The following is a 16,250-nucleotide window of genomic DNA, read 5'->3' as shown; positions in this document are numbered from 1 at the left end:
GTTTTAGTAATTGGTGACCAATCCTAAGACTTGTGCAACCAATTATGAGTAAACACCATAATTATGTGGTAACCGATCCTAGTACCTAGTCAACCAATTTTTGGAAAGCTAGTGTGAGCGATCCTAGTACCCACATGGAGGTAAAACCGAAGCTTTATGTTTTGGTAGAACTGTGAAACCCATTAATGGTGTTTTGATAGGATAATAAATCACATAGTTCTTGGAAGTCAGATGAACCAATTCTAAACTCGTTTGGAAGTGTGGCAAATCGGTTCCAAGATGGTAAATATGAAAAAGGATTTAGTAAAGATGTCGACATACTTTGAACACGTGCGTAATTCTTGTCTTTTATTATTCAAAGATGTTCCTTAATAACTAAAGGAGAATCCAGGATCAAAATAAATTGATAATCTTTTAATTAAGGTTTTTTATTTTATATGCTTTTAATTTCCAGCAATTAAAACGCATATCTTTAGAAAATAAAAATTGGTAATATGCATTTACTAATTAGAGATTTTCTACTGAGATTTCGGTCAATTTTTGGACAGAAAATTTCCAGCAATTATGAAAACCGAATTTGGAAATATACTGCATATCTTGAGAATATTTTCGGTTTTGGAAATTCCTTGGTGTCCAAACTTCCTTGGTATATAAATATTGAAGTTTGCATTTCGAGCAAACTAATCCTCAAAGCCAGCAAAACTACCTAGTTGTGTTGTTACTGGTGGAGCCGTCTATTCGGAGAGGAAAGTACCCTAATTATGCGAAATCTCTTACGACCGCTAGTTTTAAAGACTTCTTTGGGATTGGGAAGCTCTACGAGTACCGTTGGTGGGAAACTAGATAATTGCAGTTTATTATTAGTTTTCGATTGATTTGATTGACTGAAGGTTGTTGAGCTTTGATTGCACCTATTTTGTTTATGCTTGAGAATCTTCTCTTCTGATATAAGATTCACTCAAACTAGATCGAAGTAGCGACGAGTATCTTTAGACGGTTTGTAGATCTAAAGACGTCTTGTGATAATCCATTGTTAAAGGACTCCGTTCTGTGTGTGATTGATCACAAGAGATTCAAGTTGATTGCGTGCAGGTGTTTATTGAAGATCTAAGAAGATTTTAAGACAAAGAAGATTTCTTATTTGAGTTCATAATCTTTGGTGTGTACAAAACTTGACCGGCTAGGGATCCAACTATAATCGGTTTATCTTTGTGATAACCTTGATTGATTAGTTGAGTAGATCGACATCAATATATTGTCTTTGTGACTAAAAGTACTGATTGCAAAATCTAGACCCAACTGCTTTCGTTGTTGTATATTAGATAGATCTAAGAACCTGACAAAGGAGTTTATTGGGATAAATGGAAGAGCCTTTTGTCAAACTCATATCACTTGTTTGAAAAGAGTTGTTACCGAACAGATTTGTTGTTCCTTTACTGTTTGGAATACGAACCAAAGGAATTGTTCCAAGTGCGCGACTTATTGCAAGTTGGAGGCGCATGGATACAGACGGAATTAGGTGAACTATAGGTTTAGTTGCTTGGTCTCAACTATACGAAGTTGGTTTAGATTTTGTATAACGGATTAATCCTGAGAGTATTCAATTCTGTACAAGGTCCCGGGGTTTTTCTGCATTTGCGGTTTCCTCGTTAACAAAATCTTGCTGTGTCTTTTACTTTTCTATTTCCGCAATTATAATTGTTTTTATTATAATTAGAAGTAAAATATACAAACCTTAATTCCTAATTACTTGATAGCAATCCTATTCTGTTGTGTTAAGTCCTAACCTATTATCAAGTAATCATACTTCGTTGTGGTATTGTCTCGATCTTGTATCCATAGTCAGTCACACAAGTTATCTTGTTGTTGTATTGTCTCGATCTCATATCCATAGACGATCACACGAAGTATGAACCGATTAGTTTTAGAGTCTCGACTCAGTCCATAGAAAATCACTTTCGGAGAAAGGACTTATAGGTGGAAAAGTTTTAGATGGAGGTATATTTGAGTACCCTCGTATTAACAGATATCCTTGATTCTTTTGACCGTGAAGATCCCATGTTCATGGGTTAGAATTACTTTTCGATCAATAATACGGGCAAGCTTCTTAGCTTTGATGTGGTCCACGATGAGTTTCTTCTGATTCAGTATCAAGACATTTTGATTTTCAAGGATTTTGGTCTGACCATCGATGAGTTGATTTATTTGCAGTTGAAGATTTGCAAATTCGACCTTTGAAAGTCATTCTAAAAAAGAATTAAATCCCTGACAGATTCACCAATCCTGGAGTTGTACTCTTTCCTTGCAATCATCTTTTTCAAAACAAGTTCTTGAACCGAATTGCATCCTTTAATGTCTTCTTCCATCTCAAGATTCACCACTTCCTGAGGTCTTGAAGAGTTTTCCATATTTTTTTTATTTGGGATGGAAAAAAAATAATATATATATATATATATATATATATATATATATATATATATATGTTTACGAACAAGAGAAGGACACCCTTGTTATAGAAACCCTATAAACTCCCAAGTAAAAGACACGGACGTTCGTGGACCAGTTCTGGAAGGATAATTGATCAAAACAGATCCAATAATAAGGAAATACACTCCGTTTTCAAATATCTCATATTTTCATAGCTCAAAGATTTTAAATCAGAGCATATGAAAAAGATACAATAGTTACTAGGAGTCAAGATATGACTTAACATTCACAAAAGAAGAAAACAACTACTTCAAACATAAGACAGATGGTAACCTACAGTAGACTTGAGCATCTCGCAAATATCATCCTTGCAACTCTCAAGTTAGATATAAGGATAAAATTACCTAGAGCTAGGTAGCAGAGTGAGATGTAATCCCACCATGAACATTGAGAGAAGAGTTGTAAATACCATCTGAATGTTTGGGCCTTGTATTCCTTACCTTTCATCGTTTATTTCTTATTGCAGAGGAATCAGACATAAACCTTTTATAATATCCACCAGAGGTATTTTTCAGAGGATTAAGCCTAGGACTTCTAGAGATTGGTTCCAGAGGATCAGAGTTGAGAGATCTCTATCTACTAGATTTAGATTTACCAGACTTATTCTCATAAGTACGGGGAATGTGTACATTTTTGGCATAGAGATAAGCACCATTAAGAGGGAAACGATTCCTATAGAGATTCTAGAAGAGTGACCATCGAAACCTCTTTTATAAGAGTTCTGGTTTTCTGCATGAATGGAATCCATTGCAAATGTCATCAGATAATTTACTCTGTCGACAGTAAAAATAAATAGATTTTGAAGATCAAAAATATGTTCCTTTCTAGCAAAAAAATGTATAATATTGTGATTTGTTTTCCCACAAAATGAACAGATTCGTGGATTAGCGATGTTAGAATCATCTCGTTTCAGATTCATAGCTTTCTGGAATTTTGTAAGTCGCGTAACTGTTTCTTAGCAGAAAATTCCTTAGAAAAAAATTTCTCCATGCAAGGTAATACCACATGAGTATTAGAGATAGGCACTAAAGAAGATTTACTCATTAAAAATGGAGTTTTCCCTTTTCGTGGAGTTGCGCTGTTCCTGGGCTAGCAAAAGAGATGAAACAAGATTCTCCTTTTCAACACGACAATTGTTCAATTTTGATGAATGAGTCTCGATTAAACGTTTTTCTCTAATTGAATCTTCTTTAACAATATCCTCAAGCATACTAATCTTTTCGCACTGTAAAGTAGTTTCTTGAACAAGGTTTTCAATATTGTTAGAAAAAGACTCAACAATACTATAGAGTTCCAGTTCTCTATTGAGAGACTTCTCAAGTTCTCAGCAGATTTTTTTTAAGTTCTAGTGAGTTCCATTTCAGATTCTGACATAGTGCCAACTGTCGTTTTCGAGGGGATGTTATCGGAATCTCATAACAATAGTTTTTTACCTCGGAATTCAAAAGAATCAACTAAGAAGTTATTATTTGAGGTAAGCCCAACACATTTTGCATAGTCAAAAAATTTGGAACACATTTCTGTGTGCGAAATTACGAGATAATCTTATGTCCGCAGAAATCAGATTGCTACAAACGCAGACTTATGAGGTCTTAAACGTGTTTGCCTGCTCTGATACCAATTGAAAAAGCAGGGGTCTAACAACCACACCCAATATTTCGTTTAGGCAATCTGTATGGACTAACTCCAATATAATTCCAAGCGAATCAACTAGACAATCAAACTCAATCAAGAAATAACATCCAAGAGTTATATCTCAATTTCTCAACACAATCTGCAATTAAACAGATAGAAATCTGTGAGTCCGATTGATATGAAAAATAACTTGAACGATATCAAAAATCAATGTTCAAGTGTCAATCAATTTTAATCAACAACCAAAGGTCGGATCTACCAATTGATTGAATTACGCACAATCTATGATAATGAGGAAAAGAAATAACACAGACACCAGAAGTTTTGTTAACGAGGAAACCGAAAATGCAGAAAAACCCTGGGACCTAGCTAGTCCAGATTTGAACACCACACTGTATTAATCGGCCACAGACTTTAGCCTACTACAAATTAACTTCAGAATGTAATTTAGTTGAGATCTAACCAATCTCACACTGATTAAGGTACAGTCGCATTTCTTACGCCTTTGAATTCCATCTGGATTCTACGCACTTGATTCCCTTAGTTGATCTCACCCACAACTAAGAGTTGCTACGACCCAAAGTCGAAGACTTGATAAACAAATATGTCTCCCACAGAAAAGTCTATTCTGATAGATAAATTTGTCTCCCACATAAATACCTACGAAGTTTTTGTTCCGTCTTTTGATAAATCAAGGTGAACAAGAACCAATTGATAATCTGGTCTTATATTCCCGAAGAACAGCCTAGAAATCTCAATCACGTCATAATAACTTAACTATATGGTAGTAAAACAAGTTATTATGGAATCACAAAGAATGAGACGAAGAGCTTTGTGATTACTTTTTATATCTTACCTATCGGAGATAAACCTCGAGCAAATCTTAGAGAAGATAATACTCAATACGATAGAACAAGTAAGATCAGAACACGCAACTACATATAAAATAGTTGGGTCTGAATTCAGAATCCCAATGAATTCTTCAAGACATTAACCTATAATAGTTTTAGAAAAAACCTAGGTTAAAGCAGAATCGACTCTAGTCGCAACTAATATCACACAGGATGTGTGGGGATTAGGTTTACCAGTTGCTAGAGTTTTCCCTTATATAGTCTTCAAATCAGGGTTTGATAACTTTGGAACAAAGCAATCAATATTAACCATTAGATAAAACCTGATTTAAGATTAAATCTAATATCTTTCCACTGTTAGATAGTCTTAGCTTGTTACACACAAATGAAATATAACTTCATTTAGATATGGGTAATCGTACCTAAACGTGTATATTGAGTTGGCTCAATAACAGTTAACCGAAGTTAGCCATATGAACACTTTTGTCTTAACCATGTTCATCTTAACACTTCTAGATCAAATGCTAACCAAATGAATCTAATTATGTTACTCATAGAGTTGCTCAATTGTTTATATTATCATAGAAGTATACAAGACACAATTGAAGCAAAATCGGATTGATTCAAAAGAATTAGTTCATGAACATTTTAGCCATGGTTTGAAAATATTGCATTCCTTAATATATAAATGTATTTTTTCATGAGTATGAAATCATACTTAACCGATTTTAGGTCTTAAACACATAAGTTTGCAAACGGGTACGCAAACTTAAGTTCTGGACTTAATCCTTTCCGACAGTTCGCAAATGGGTATGCATACTATCATTCCGGAGTGCTTTCAGGTGAAACAGTTTGCAAACGGGTGCGCAAACTTAGTTCCCGGAAGTTCACAGTAAAAACCGTTCGCATATGGGTATGCTTGGTTCCAGGACCTGAATCATTCTTACGACAGTTTGCATACGGGTATGCATACTGTGCAATATCCAGGTAATGATTAATTGTTCTAAATCCCATTTCAATCATTGAAACATTCTTAGAAGACGAAAATAGCTGTCTCACACAAACTATTAGCTTATAAACAATTTTCAAGTGATCTAATGATTAATACAGAATATTCCGAGTCTACATCAAATGACTGTCTCACACAAATCATGTAAGATGTTACAAGGCGATTTTCACATGATCATCTTTTGAATTTCGTCAAGAATAATGATGAACATAGTTAAAGTAAAAAGCTTTCCAACACATATTTCGAGAAATATATAAGTGAGTTAAGCTCAGCTCGAAATATCAAATGTGTATAATGTTAAAGTCTATATAGCTATACGACGTAGTCCCAATAGGAGATGTAATAGAATAGACTTCTGAATGATAGATGAGTTCAAGTCTCCACATACCTTTTGTTGATGAAGTTCCTCCAAGCTCCCCTCAGTAGATCCTCGTCTTGAATCGATGAACGTCCTTAAGTCTAAAGCTCAACTACACATTCTGTCCTAATCCGAGACATAACTATAAGTAGACTAGAAATCAAGACTTATAGTTTTGACAACTAAACTTAACAAACAATCTTGAGATAACAATGCTTGCGAGGTCGACCGAGCAGTGCTCTAACAACTTTACCAATAAGTATACCTGATTATTAGCATATCTTACTCAACGGGATTTTTCATGAGTAAGGTTTCAAACCTTGTGAATAATTAACACAAGAATGAGTTTTATGCTCATGAAATGAAAATTGTTCATGGTTAATACTATTTTTCCTTCTAATTTTTGGAGGAAACCCTTTTTGGTGTGAAAAAGTATCATAAAACTTACTATCATCAAAGTACGAGACTAAGTTTGAATCCTTACCAGAAGAAGTTTGTTTGGAGGATTTTGACAGCCTGTTGATAGGATCCTTGTATCCTTCAATTATAAGATTTAGGTTGTCTTTCATATCTCCATTGTTGTTTTCACCTTCTGGAACCTTTCTCACATTTTGAACATCATCCCCTACATTAATTTGAGGAGGACATTTCTGAAATCTTCTTAACTGATTTGTGTTAATGCTACTATTATAAGTTCGAACGTTAGACGAGCAGATTGAGCTGACTTTGCTGGAAGGATTCTCAGGGTGAGTACTAAAACCAAATGGTTTAGACATCCGAATATCAGTTACACCTTTGAGGATTAAATCTAAGGTGTGTTGAAGTCGACCAAAATAGTTGTCATTCAACCTTAATTTGCCCTTCCGTTGAACACGTCCTTTTGAATCACAAAAGAGACATACTTTCTGATCACCAAAGTGATTAGAGTGAGTAGGCTTAACAACATTGTTTGAATATTTCTTCCTTCAGTGAGATATGGTAATTCCTTGATTAGTGGAAGGTGCAAGCACATCATTAGCAATAAGAAGGGTTTTCAATTTAACTTTTGAAACTGGTTTCATCGGAGAACCATGATTACATGTAGTCACGTTTTCTAATAACACAGTTGAGTCAGTAGCAATTGGTATAGTGGACTCCACAGAACAACCTTTACATTGAATAGAAAGACTACTCAACATGCGTTCGATTGTCAAGGAATCCTCCTTGAGTTTAGCCTCGAGTAAGGTTCGATATGAACAAACTATGGAATTTTCCTCATGAAGAATCCTTAATTGGGAATCACGATCCTTAACCATACCAATAATCATATTGACTTTGTGTTTCAGCCTATTGATTTCAACTTCCTGGATTCTAACAAGTTTTAGAATCGCTGCACTCTCTTAGGCTGCTTCCCTTTCTACTTCGGAGTCAGACTCATCAGTAAGATAATCAGGGTAACACTTATCAATACTTGTCTGTTTCGTGGGAACAAAATATTCATCTATATGTGAGATCGACAAGTCTTTCTCTTCAATAGATTTCATAGAAACATAACTTTTATTTCTGGTGATGTGTTTGTCAGAGATAACACTTCTGTCCATAGATTCAGATTGTTACAAACACATACTTATGAGGTCTTTAACGTGTTTTCCTGCTCTGATACCAATTGAAAAAGTGGGGGTATAACAACCACACCCAATAATTCGTTCGGCAATCTGTATGGACTAACTCCAATATAATTTCGAGAGCACCAGCTTATAAAGAGAGCTCAATCAAGAAGTATACAAAAGACTTATATCTCAATTTCTCAATACAATCTGCAATCAAACATATAGAAATCTATGAGCCCGATTGATATGAGAAATAACCTAGACAATACCAAAGACAAATTCCCAAGTGCCAATCAATTACTATCCAACAATCAAGGTCGGATTTACCAATTGATTGAACTACGATCAAACTGTAATATTTCAATTGTATAAACAAATATAATGCGGAAAAGAAATAACATAGACATCAGAAGTTTTGTTAACGAGGAAACCTCAAATGCAGAAAAACCCCGGGACCTAGTCCAGATTTGAACACCATACTGTATAAAGCCTCTACAGACACTATCCTACTACAAGTTAACTTCGTACTGGAATGCAGTTGAGCCCTAACCAAGTCTCACACCGATTAAGGTACAGTCGCGTTCCTTACGACTCTTGAACCACGCCGGATTCTGCGCCCTTGATTCCCTTAGTTGATTTCACCCACAACTAAGAGTTTCTACGGCCCAAACTCGAAGACTTATAAAAAAATATATCTCCCACAGATAAGTATATTCTGATAGATAAATCTGTCTCCCACAGAAGTACCTATGAATTTCTTGTTCCGTCTTTTGATAAATCAAGGTGAATAGGAACCAATTGATAATCCGGTCTTATACTCTCGAAGAGCATCCTAGAAATATCAATCACCTCACAATAAATTTACTATATGGTAGTAGAAGAAGTTATTGTGGAATAACAAAGAATGAGACCAAGAGCTTTGTGATTACTTTTTATATCTTACCTATCGGAGATAAATCTCGAGTTAATCTTTGAGAAGATAGTACTCAATATGATAGAACAAGTAAGATCAGATCACGCAACTACAAAGAAAATAGTTGGGTCTGGATTCATGAATCCCAAATGAAGTCTTCAAGTCGTTAACCTATAATGGTTTTGGAAAAATCTAGGTTAAAGGAGAATCGAGTCTAGTCGCAACTAGGACACAGGAAAGTGCCGGGATTAGGTTTTCCAGTTTCTGGAGTTCTCCCTTATATAGTCTTTCAAATCAGGGTTTGCTTTCAATCAAATCTAAGATAGCTTAGTAAAAAAATATTCAATATTCACAGTTAGATAAAAACCTGATTTAAGATTCAAGCTAAGTCTGCTTAAAACCAAAGCAATATCTCTCCACCATTATATGATATTAGCTTGTTACACACAAATGAAATATACTTTCATTTAAAAATAGGTAACTGTACCTAAACGTGTATATTGAGTTGGCTCAATAATAGTTAACTGAAGTTAGCCATATGAACAGTTTTGTCCTAACCACATTCATCTAACACTTCTAGATCAACTATGATGATCAATCAACCATGAAAAATAATCAAATGAATCTAATTGTGTTTTAAATTGAGTTGTTCAATTGTTCACTATTTCACAGAAATATATATGAACTAATTGAATCAAAATCGGGTTGATTCATGAGAATCAGTTCATGAGCATTAAGCCACGGTTTGCAAAGATTGCATTCCTTAATTGATAAATGTATTTGTTCATGAGTATGAAAACATACTTAACCGATTTTAGAACTTTGACCACTAAGTTCGCAAACGGATACGCAAACTATAGCTTCCGGAATTTGGTCTTGTCCAGTAGTTTGCAAACCGGTATGCATACTGCTGTCCCGGACCTTAACTCAGGTAGAACCGTTCGCATACTGGTATGCAAACTTGGTTCCCAGACTTTAGCAGTTAAAACCGTTCGCATACTTGTATGCAAACAAGGTTTCCAGACCTGAATTATACCACAACAGTTTGCATACTGGTATGCATACTGTGTTGTATCTATACAAAAGTTAATTGTTCTAAACTCCCATTTCAATCATTGAAACATCTTTAAAAGACGACAATAGCTGTCTCACACAAACTATTAGCTTATAAGTAATTTTCAAGTGATTAAATTATCAATATGAAACTTTCCGAGTCGACATTAAATGATTGTCTCACACAAATCATGTAAGATGTTTCAAGGAGATTTTCACATGATCATCTTTTGACTTATTATTTAGTTTCCAACAAAACTCGTCAAGAATATGATGAACGTAGCTAAAGCAAAAAGCTTCCAACATATATTTTGAGAAATAGATAACCGAGTTAAACTCAGCTCCAAATATCAAATGTGTATAATATAAAAGTCTATATAGCTATATGACTTAGTATCATTAAGAGATAGAATATAATAGACTTCTGAGTGATAGATAAGTTTTAGTCTCCACATACCTTTTGTTGATGAAGTTTCTTCAATCTCTCCCATATAGATTTTCGTCTTCAATCGATGAACGCCATGAAGTCTAAAGCTCAACTACATATTCTATCCTAATCCGAGATATAACTATAAGCATACCAGAAATCAAGACTTATAGTTTTGATCAACTAAACTGGACAAACAAGCTTGAGATAGCAACACTTACGAGTTCAACCGAGCAATAATCTAACAATGAGCACGCGCTATAGTTATCCAGAGGGATAGTTGTGTTTTTTGACCTAGATAAAAACATAACAGTTAGTTGTTACTTCGCTGAGAGATTCCGGCGGCAAATAGTAGGTGAGATTTTAGTCCTAACAAATCCTCCAAATTTGCAATCAGTTGTGGACAAAGGGAATGTAGATGTAGACATTGACTATATTATGCAGTCACTGAGGATAAATATAACAGTTAGTGGAAGAATAAGAGTGTTGGACCTTATCTTTCTGAGTCATAACATGCACAAAATGTCGATGAGATAGCATTGGGTAGTACAGCTGTTCCTCGCTATTTATTTCCTAATCATCCGACTCCTAACATGATGTCGCAAACATATACTTATGGCACACAGAATGATCCCCTGTCAAAACTGCCGGAGATAAATTTTAGATTACCATTTTCCAATGAAGGCGGCGTAGAACAACAAATACCAGTTCCAGAAATACCTTGTACGTTTGACTTTTCCCAGATGGGTTTGACATTGGTAAGTACATTTACATTTGTTTGCATTTTCATTTAGATTTTCTTGAATATTTAACTAAATCTCTATACTTTATACTTGTAGGAGGATTGCTACAAGTATATGGCACGACAATATTCATTCGAGCTTGGAGCTTGTCAAGTCGTATGGAATGAGGTATACCGAATAACTAAAAATTCATGTTCCTCATCTGGCAGATCTTCTTCATCGTTAATACCATCTATCTTTTCTCAACAACAAAACAATCCATAAGATCTTTCATTGCGTGGTACATATGCACATTGGCCTTCAAAGATTCCAAAAGATTATTACCATCCTAGGCGTGAAGATGGAGCTAGTAAATCACAAGATCAACAACAACAACACCAAAGCAATGAATTTACCGATGCGTGGTTCGATGAAAGCGAAACTAACATTGTTTATGATACTCAATACACCCAAAAATCAAAACAAACATTCTTTTGATTGAATGAAAGTACTTGTAGTGTTTATGAAACCACTTGTAGTGTTTATGAAAGGTGCCTGTTATAGGGGCGCATGGTTTATTAGAGGGGCGACATTGTAATAGGACAAAAAGGGTCATTACATGATAATTCAAGTGTACCTTGTCCAAAAAAAACTGGAAATGATAAATTAACCCTCATAATTGATAACCTAGTTTAGTGATGATAATCAAGTTTAGTGTTAATGATTAATTTCACTTATATTAACTCAAAATCAAAATCAGATTTTTAGAGTTAAAAAAAAAAGTTTAGAGGAGAAGGTCAATCTCAATCAATTAAAGAAATTAACCAACAAAATGAAGAACCAGGACCTGAAAATGATCGGGTATACTTCTAAATTAGTCCCAGCTAGCGTTTTGTTGCTCAAAGTTATCTAAAGTACGTAAAAAGTTCAATTTTTTACATTTTCAAAGTTAATTACGGTTGGAATTTTGCTCATAACCAACCGTAAATCGAAGTTACGGTTCGTAAAAGATGAACTACCAACCGTAACTGGTTAAATTTGAAGAAAACCCAATCGTAAAACCAGTTACAGTTGGTAACTAAATGCTCGATACGAACCGTAACTCGGTTATGGTTGGTAGCCAAATGCTCGATACCAACCGTAACTGAGTTACGGTTCGTAAACTAAAATGGATACCAACCGTAACTGAAGAAAATTCTCAAATATAAGAACATATGGTTGGTATTTGGACTATTACCAACCGTAAAAACATCAAAATATCCAGTTACGGTTCGTAATTGAGTTAAAATCAACCGTAACTCACATAAACCCAGAAATTTCAATTTCAATTTTCATCTAAAACCCTAATTTTTGATAGAAATTAAACTTAAATCGAACAAAATAAACCAAATCGTAACTGGGTTTTCAAAACATACCTCATATAAGTCATTACACTACACTTGATTAATTTTCGAATCGTCGATTAATCGAAGAAGATGAAACTTTGAGTTTTAATGGAGGTTACAGTTGATGGGAGGAGGAGAAGAGAAGAGAAGAAGAAAGAAAACAAATTTTCAATTTAGCTTTGATTTAGGATAAAAATGGGGAGGGTAATCTAGTCAATTTACACCCCCTATAGGACATCCCCTAACCAACTAGAGGGACATTGCTATCACACTGCCGCCCCTATAATAAACCATGCCGCCCCTATAACAGGCTTGTTATGAAAACATATGGAGTGTTATTTCTTTTTTATGAAGTGTTATATTTTTATGGTATGTTTTAAGTGCTATTTATTTTGTAAAGTGTTACTTTTTTATGGCATGTTTTAAGTGTTTTATATTTAATGGAGTGTTATATTTGTATAGCGTGTTTTAAGTGTTTTATTTTTATGGAGTCATATACAAGCTTTTGTTTTCGTTGTATTAGGTAAATTATGCAGGGAGCTGTGAGAAGAATTTTGTTCGCCCTTCTGAATGATGAAGATGATGTTGAGACGAATGTTCTAGCAGTGGCTACACTTTTGGAGTCACATAGGAGGCAAGGAATACACCAACTCGTTCCGAATGAAGTCAAGACCCTTCAGAGGGTGCACATAAAATGTGTAGATGTCGATGGTCGTATGATGCAACAATACTTCAACTTCAATTGTATGTATGGGCCAAAGAAGTTCAAAGGTCGGTATGCTTTGCCTCGCCCCCTTTCTCTGAGAATTTTAGAGCAAGTTTGTAACTATGACCATGATTGTCGCCAAAAAACGGATGTTGCGGTAATCCTGGTCATTCTCCATATATGAAAATGGTTGCCGTCATGAAACATTTTGCCAAAGGTGTTGCACCCGATTCCTTAGATGATTACACCAAATAGGATCAAGCACTTTCAACTTTTATGCTAAGAAGTTTATGGATGCAATTATTTGGATTTATAATGGTCGATACATGCGTCAGCGTAGCGCTCAAGATACAGACTGAATTTTGGCATAAAATGAAGCTCGAGGATTTCCTTGGATACTTGGTAGTTTCGATTTTCTACACTGGGCATGGAGAGCATGTCAAATGGATCAAGCAGGATCCCACTGCGGCTATAAGTCACATCCCTCGGTTGTTTTGCAGGCGGTATCTTCATATGATAGACGGATCTGGCATTCCTATTTTGGGTTAAGTGGGCAGAACAATGACCTTAATGTCTTGCATGCTTCGAGTTTGCTCGATAGACAACTTAATGGTGTAGTACCTCCTTGTTGTTAGAGCACTGCTCGGCCGAACTCGCAAGCGTTGTTATCTCAAGCTTGTTTGTCAAGTTTAGGTGATCAAAACTATAAGTATTGATTTCTAGTATACTTATAGCTATGTCTCGGATTAGGATTAAATGTGTAGTTGAGCTTTATACTTCACATCGTTCATCGATTGAATACGAAGATCTACTGAGGAGATCTTGGAGGAACTTCATCAACAAAAGGTATGTGGAGACTAAAGCTTATCTATCACTCAGAAGTCTGTTCTATTCTATCTCCTATTGAGACTAAGTCGTATAACAATATAGACTTTACATTATACACATTTGATATTTCGAACTGATTTTAACTCGCTTATATCTTTCTCGAAATATGTGTTGGAAATCTTTTTGCTTTAACTACGTTCATCATTATTCTTGACGAGTTTAGTTGGAAACTATTTATTTGTTGGAAACTAAATAATGAGTCAAAAGATGATCATGTGAAAATTTCCTTGAAACATCTTACATGATTTATGTGAGACAGTCATTTGATGTAGACTCGGAATGTTTCGTATTGATCATTCGATCACTTGAAATTTACTTATAAGCTAATAGTTTGTGTGAGATAACTATTGTCGTCTTCTAAGGATGTTTCAATGATTGAAATGGGAGTTTAGAACAAATAACCATTGTCTGGATATAGCACAGTATGCAAACTGTTGTAGTGTGATTCAGGTCCGGGAACAGTATGCATACCAGTATTGAAACGGTTTTTACTGTCAAAGTCCGGGAACCAAGTTTGCATACCCGTTTGCAGACGGTTTCACCTAAGTTGCGGTCTGGAACAACAGTACGCGTACCCGTTTGCGAACTGTCGTACATGACCAATGTCCAGAACTTAAGTTTGCGTACCCGTTTGCAAATTAAGTTGATTCATGTTCTAAAATCGGTTAAATATGATTTCATGCTCATGAACAAATACATATATATATATTAAAGAATGCAATCTTTGCAAACCATGGATTAATGTTCATGAATTGATTCTCTTGAATCAAGTTCGATTTTTTTTCAATTGTGTCTTATATACTTCTACGAGAATATAAACAATTGAACAACTCTATGAGTAACACAATTAGGTTCATTTGATTATCATTTGATCTAGAAGTGTTAGATGAAAATGGTTAATAGAAAAGTGTTCATGTGGCTAACTTTGGTTAAATGTTATTAATCCAACTCAATATACACGTTTAGGTACGGTTACTCATATTTAAATGAAGGTATATTTCATTTGTGTGTAACAAGCTAAGACCATTTAACGGTGGAGAGATATTGCTTTGGTTTTAAGCAAACTTAGCTTGAATCTTAAATCAGGTTTTCATCTAATGGTGAATATTGATTGCTTTGTTTCAAAGCTATCAAACCCTGATTTGAAGACTATATAAGGGAGAACTATAGCAACTGAAAACCTAATCCCCACACCTCTTGTGTGATACTAGTTGCGACTAGAGTCGATTCTCCTTTAACCTAGGTTTTTCCTAAAACCATTATAGGTTAACGACTTAAAGACTCCATTGGGATTCTGAAGCCAGACCCACTATTTTCTATGTAGTTGCGTGTTCTGATCTTACTTGTTCTATCGTATTTAGTACTATCTTCTCTAAGATTTACTCGAGATTTATCTCCGATAGGTAAGATATAAAAAGTAATCACAAAACTCTTCGTCTCATTCTTTGTGATTCCACAATAACTTGTTCTACTACCATATAGTTAAGTTATTATGAGGTGATTGAGATTTCTAGCTGTTCTTCGGGAATATAAGACCAGATTATTAATTGGTTCCTGTTCACCTTGATTTATCAAAATACGGAACAAAAAATTCATAGGTACTTCTGTGGGAGACAGATTTATCTATCAGAATAGACTTATCTGCGGGAGACAAATTTCTTTATAAGTCTTCGAGTTTGGGTCGTAGCAACTCCTGGTTGTGGGTGAGATCAGCTAATGGAATCAAGTGCATAGAGTCCTGCTGAGATTCAGAGGCATAAGGAACGCCTTAATCGGTGTGATACTTGGTTAGGCCTCAACTACATTCCAGTCTGAAGTTAACTTGTAGTAGGATAGTGTTTGTAGCGGCTTAATACAGTGTGGTGTTCAAATCTGGACTAGGTCCCGAGTTTTTTCTGTATTTGCGGTTTTTTCGTTAACAAAATTTCTGGTGTCTATGTTATTTCTTTTCCGCATTATATTTGTTTATATTATTGAAATATCACAGGTTGTGCAGTTCAATCAATTGGTAAATCCGACATTTGGTTGTTGATTGAAATTGATTGACATTTGGTTTCGTTCAAGTTATTTCTCATATCAATCGGGTTCATAGATTTCTATCTGTTCGATGCAGATTGTATTGAGAAATTGAGATATAACTCTTGGATGTTTTTCCTTGGTTGAGTCTGACTGTCTAGTCGATTCTCTTAGAATTATATTGGAGTTAGTCTATACAGATTGCCGGACG

This window comes from Papaver somniferum, chromosome 2 (assembly GCF_003573695.1).
Source record: "Papaver somniferum cultivar HN1 chromosome 2, ASM357369v1, whole genome shotgun sequence".
Taxonomy (NCBI): Eukaryota; Viridiplantae; Streptophyta; class Magnoliopsida; order Ranunculales; family Papaveraceae; genus Papaver; species Papaver somniferum.
Note: the sequence above shows the minus strand (reverse complement) of the source record.